Raw genomic sequence first — 6,000 nt, forward strand, 5'->3', positions numbered from 1 at the left:
GAGTTTTTATCTCAAAGTTTTGAGATGAAGGATCTGGGAGAAGCTAATGTTATCCTTAATATAAAGCTGGTAAAAGAGAGCAATGGTGGGGTGATTCTTACACAGTCTCACTATGTGGAGAAGGTGTTAAGTCGCTTTAGTTATAGCGACTATAAACATGCCTCAACACCATATGATGACAGTTTAATTCTTAGCAAGAACAAAAGTATAATGCGAGATCAGCTGGGATATTCTCAGATCATTGGTTCATTGATGTATTTAGCTAGTGCTACAAGACCTGACATCTCGTTTGCTGTAAGCAAACTTAGCCGGTTTGTTTCAAACCCGGGAGATGATCATTGGAAGGCTCTTGAAAGAGTAATGCGCTATCTAAAGGGGACAATGAACTATGAAATTCACTACACCGGGTACCCAAGGGTACTAGAAGGATATAGTGATTCAAACTGGATTTCTGATGCTGATGAGATAAAGGCCACAAGTGGATATGTGTTTACACTTGGTGGTGGAGCTGTTTCCTGAAAGTCTTACAAGCAGACCATCTTAACAAGGTCAACTATGGAAGCAGAACTCACAGCATTAGATACCGCCACTGTTGAGGCTGAGTGGCTTCGTGAGCCCCTTATGGACTTGCCGATAGTTGAAAAACCGATACCGGCAATTCTAATGAACTATGACAATCAAACGGTGATTGTCAAAGTGAATAGTTCAAAGGATAACATGAAGTCATCTAGACATGTGAAAAGGTGGTTGAAATCTGTCAGAAAATTGAGAAACTCCGGAGTTATAGCCCAGGACTATGTTCAGACGGCTAAAAATCTGGCAGATCAGTTTACAAAGGGTCTTTCACGAAATGTGATAGACAATGCATCTATGGAATTGGGCTTGAGACCCACGTGAGTCATTCTATAGTGGAAACTTGTCCTATGTGATCGGAGATCCCGTGAATTAGGATGGTGAAACAAACTAAAGTCTGACTGAGAGAAGAGAACCTTTGTGAAAAGGGCTCATTCCGTGTATAAGGTGCATTTCTCTTCTAATCTGTATGACAGATTGGTCTATACCTTAATGTGTTCCAGGTGGTTTCTTTAAAACAAATGAGTTGTTTTCTTGAAACAAAGATGTTGTCCTACAGAACATCTGAAAGGAACACACCTATATGAGTCTGACGACTGGTCATGGTCTATGAGAACTGGGTATTCTCTAGAAACTCATGAAGGGCCTGGAGTATGACTTATAAGTTCCAAACCGCGGGGATGCTTTTGCAGCCTAGTACCAGTGTAGGGCTTTGGTCAAACTTGTTTGCACAAGACTGGCAATTCAAGGCATAGTCCATTGTACAGTTGTGAATAAGTGTAGCTTTTGTCCTAGATGGAAGTTCAACTTAACAGTCTCTGTCAAATACTGGTATATCAATGAGGGAATGAGGGCATTTCTAGTGTGGCTTGAATTTCTTGGTGGGGACTGTTGGAATTACTGGCTTGGCCCATTTATTCTAATCAATACAATAAAAGAATTTAAAGCCCACTATTAAAAGCTAGGGAATCAATTGGTTAATTCCGTACCGGGATTTGAGGAGGATCTCAACCGACTTAAAGGGTGGACTTCATGTACACCACTTGTGAAGACGGTAAGAGGAGGTCGGTGAACCACACGCGCGCGCGCTTGCTCGCCTCGCCGGGCCGGGCCGGGCCGAGGCCGTGGGCGTGGGCGTGGACGAGGCGAGGCGAGGCGAGGCCGTGCGGTGCGGTGCGGTGTGCGTGCGCGGCCGGACGTGGCGTGACGTGCAGGTGCGGTGCGCCGCTATGTACTGAGATGAGAATAACATTTTGCTATTAAGAGCATTAAAACAGAGAATAAACATTGACAGTAATGACTGGAGAATCAAACCAGTAACTGCCGCTCATCAAAGCTCTTTACGACGTCCAGGTTCGTTGAACTTGAGGCACCTCCACGCCTATATAAATCAACCCTTCCTCCTCTAATCAAAACACACTTCAGCACTTGATCCAGGTACTCCTGCTTAGGAGACCTCTCCCTTCTCCCTTTGTTGCTTTCTGCTGTTCCCATCGCTAGTGCTGCGCGCACAGCTCTAGCGAGAGCAGGCCTCCAGAACCTCTACTCACTGAAGGTCCTGCACGGGACGCGGGCAATCTGGTTTTTGGGGAGCGTCTTGACGCGACTGCTCGCTCCCTGATCGACTACTTCGTCTACTTTCCGATGTGAACGAACGACTACTTCGTCTACTTCCCGGCGTGAACGAATGACTACTTCGTCTGCTTCCTGGTGACCGTTCATGGGACTGCACTGCGAACCTCTTCCTGCATCAACATCGTTCGGCTACTTCAGGCAAGGCCAGTCGAATAGCATGTCTATTCCAGCTAGTAACGGCGCAACCGGTGCCTCCGATACTGGTCCCGCCTTGGTGTACACTCTAAACCTATTCTGGTTTAACTTTTTGTTCATGCTTATTAGTAAGAATAACATGAACACATGCACATATCTTATTCACACATTTTCACTCATTTATGCCATGAAATTGCTAGTAATATTTGGAATTAAAATATACCAAAAATTGCCTAGTTATCTAACAGCGACATTCTTCCTGAAGCAGCGAGGCCAGCGGGGACGGCGAGCGCGCAACAGGCCGGCAGGGACGGCGAGATTGGATGGTGAGGCAGCCGGTCAACAGGGCCGAGCAGAGGCAGCCGGCAGGCAGGTCGGTGGCCGAGGGCTCCTGCTTGTGGTCGGGCATGGGGCTCTGGTGCATCGAGAGCACAGGCAGGTCAGCAGCCGAGGGAGCTCTTGTGCTCCTGCCCGCTCTCGAGCAGAGCTCGTGCGGCGGCCGAGAGCACCGCGCTCCGGCCCGCACTCGACCAGCCCACGCTCCAGCAGCCCGCGGGGACGGCGCCGAACAAACCGCAGGGACGGCAGCCTGGGCTCCTGCAGCCCACGGGGATGGCAGCCTGGGCTCCTAGCCGCGGGGACGGCAGCCTGGGCTCCTAGCCGCGCTCCAGCGGCCCGCGGGGACGGCAAGCGCGCGGATGGTGACGGCGAGCGTGCCGGGACGGAGCCGAGCAGACCGCGGGGACAGCGAGCACGCGGGGATGGCGCCGAGCAGTCCGCAGGGACGGCGATCGCGTGGGGATGGGACGCCGACCATGCGGGGACGGGGACGACTGCCGCCTGCTCGACCCGCTCGAGCTGCAGCAGGCCCGCGGGCGCTCGAGCTGCAGCTGGCTGAGCAAGGCCAACGGGCGCTCGGGGCAGAGCTTCTGCAGGCGCGCGGGGACGGGGAAGAGCGGCCGCGGGAGCGGAGGCCGTGAAATGGAGCGGCACTCAGAGAGTCTGGGACGTGTGAGCTCCATCCCTAGCGCCTCGCGCGACGAGGGCGGCGGAGGTGCAGGCAGCGACAGATGTGACGGCGGAGGAGGCGCGGGTGACGCTGGGACGCCGTTAGGGGGTGGCGGAGAAGTGGGGACGTCACTAGGAGGAGGAGGCCGGCGTACAGGCGGCGGAGGAGATGGTGTTGGAACGGTCGCCGGTGGAGGAGGAGATTGTGTCGGAACGGTCGCCGGCGGAGGAGGAGATGCCGTTGGCACAGTCGTCGGTGGAGGAGGAGATGGCGTCGGGACGGGCACTGCCGGAGGTGGGGATGGTGGCACCACCGGCGGTGGGGGGGGGGGGCGGGGACGGAGGAGGTGGCGGCACCGGCGCTGGTGTGGGTGGCACCTGCACGGGAGTTGGCGGCACCGGCGATGACCCACGCTAGCTGAACACCGCCGCCTGCTCGACCTGCTCGATTCGATTTGGATTTGGATTGGGGAATTTCTGCTAGGGTTGGTGCCTGCGATTTAGGGTTGGGCACCTGCTGACGTGTGGGCCCCACTCCTTGGTCCCACCTGTCGGGGCGCAGTGACGGAAGGGATGCTGGGTCCCGCCTGTCAGGGTGCAGGAGGGACGGAAACCTTCCGTGATGGCAATTCTGAGGAGAAATTTGAGGTGGAGGGGGAAAACTGAGGAGGAGGAGGATGAGCTAGGGGGAATACTGAGGAGAGTGGCTAGACTAGGGGGAGAAATGTAAATAACCCTTGTTTTTGACTCTTTTCAGTGAGAAAACATGAGAACGAGACCATTCAGCTCCATGTTGCAATGCAAATCACAAGTAAGCTCGGAATCATTCAGAAATTGCAATCTCATGAGTCCGTTATCAGTCAGCATTGTAAAAGATGAAATGTGCCACAGTGACTGAAATGTAATGCAGAGCCCAAAGTAACTGCAAATGAGCCATATTGGATCACAACATACTTCTCAAAACTGCATTTGACAGTAAAGGTTAACGTCTTCAGACAAAGAAGCAAGTAACAGTTGCAGTTGTAGTGCAGAATGTGGTAAATATGAAAACTGCGCTTCTCTTTTCAGTTACGAATGGGAATCCATCTATGCAATCACAAGAAAATTAGACAATCACAAACCACAAAGAAATAGCATCATGGAGTCCAGCCAACGATGGTTTAAGTAAAACCAGCGAACCCAATCAACACACATCACATCTATCAAAATCATCTAATCTCTGCATTATCCAGAACGGTACTGCATCACACAGTGTGACAGAAGCCTAGAAAAACGATCAAAATGAGGCAACTACGGCACAAGCGTAATGACTAAGCAGAATGGGTTCCAAAAACCACAGAAACTGTCAGGGAAGGGCCTTTGTGTGACGACGCACCATGGATGTGCAGCGTCCCGGCCGCGCCAGCGTACGCGGATCGGTTGCTGTCCTCGACATCTGATGTCCTCGCCGTCCGGGCAAGCGCAGACGCCTCGTAACCTGCAACCAAGAAACAACAAGCTCAAAACTCAAAACCGCAGGAAGCAGTTCTCCGCAGACCGCAAGCAAGAAAGTGGAACCGGAAGCAAGAAGCAAGGCGGGCGCGATGTTCTTGGGGACGCACCATGGAGGCGCGGCGTCTGGGACTCGCCCGCGCAGCTGTTCCCACCCACGCCGTCGGGCAGGTGGCCGTGCGCCTGGCCGCAGACGGCTGCGGAGGGCTCCTCTGGCTCTGCAACCAAGAAACCACAAGTTCAAAACAGCACGGGGTTCTCTGCAGCCAAGAAACTGGAACCGGAAGCAAGAAACAAGAAGGGCACGATTTTCTTGGAATCTTGCGGACGCACCTTGGAGGCGCAGGCGCAGCGTCCCGGACGCGCCCAGGGAGCGGCCGTCCCCTCCATTGGTCCTCGCCGTCCGGGAGTTCGACGACCCGTCATCCTCGTTCCCGGACATCTTCTCCTTCCGCTTGCGGTCTTCCATCCCGCCCTCTCCGACGCCGCCTCTCACTGAACGATCAAGCCTACGGGACAGCCGGACAGGGGCTCGGGGCTTCTTGGAAGACCGTGGATTGGAGGGTGAGCGCGAGAAGGAATTGATGCGACGAGGGAGGAAGACGAAGCTATATATATATGGCCGGCAGAGCAGAGCACAGGGGTTGCCGTTGCGGCTTGGCGGTTGGCGCTGCCTGCTACTGCGATTCTGGAAGCGAAGCAAATTTGCCGATTTGGGGAGTAGTACTAGTTGACAGAACGGACCTGGGCCCAATTGTGCAGGTCAAGTGAAACCTGTATTTGGCAATTGCTCACTGGTGGGGAACAAACCAAGCTTTTGCTGGGTTTATTTGTTCATGGCCTACATTAATTTCCATGGTTTCTGGCTCATAATCTTGGGCCTATTAGCCATTTAGCCTCACAAATACAACATAAACTGTTACTGAACAAAACTTTCCAGACATAAAAGTATTATAGCATAGATAAAGGAAATGGGCAGGTGAAATATGGAACAAGAAAGATAAAAAAAATCCTAGCTACGAATATGATGCAATATAGTTTGGTAATGACACTATTCAAACCGGCCATATTTTTGCTCCCTGAAACGGCCGGCTTTCCATCTTCTATTATTGATCAGGCATCTTCCTCTTCACACCTCATTCACACACACTCATCCTT

The sequence above is a fragment of the Panicum virgatum genome, chromosome 4K (assembly GCF_016808335.1).
Source record: "Panicum virgatum strain AP13 chromosome 4K, P.virgatum_v5, whole genome shotgun sequence".
Classification (NCBI taxonomy): domain Eukaryota; kingdom Viridiplantae; phylum Streptophyta; class Magnoliopsida; order Poales; family Poaceae; genus Panicum; species Panicum virgatum.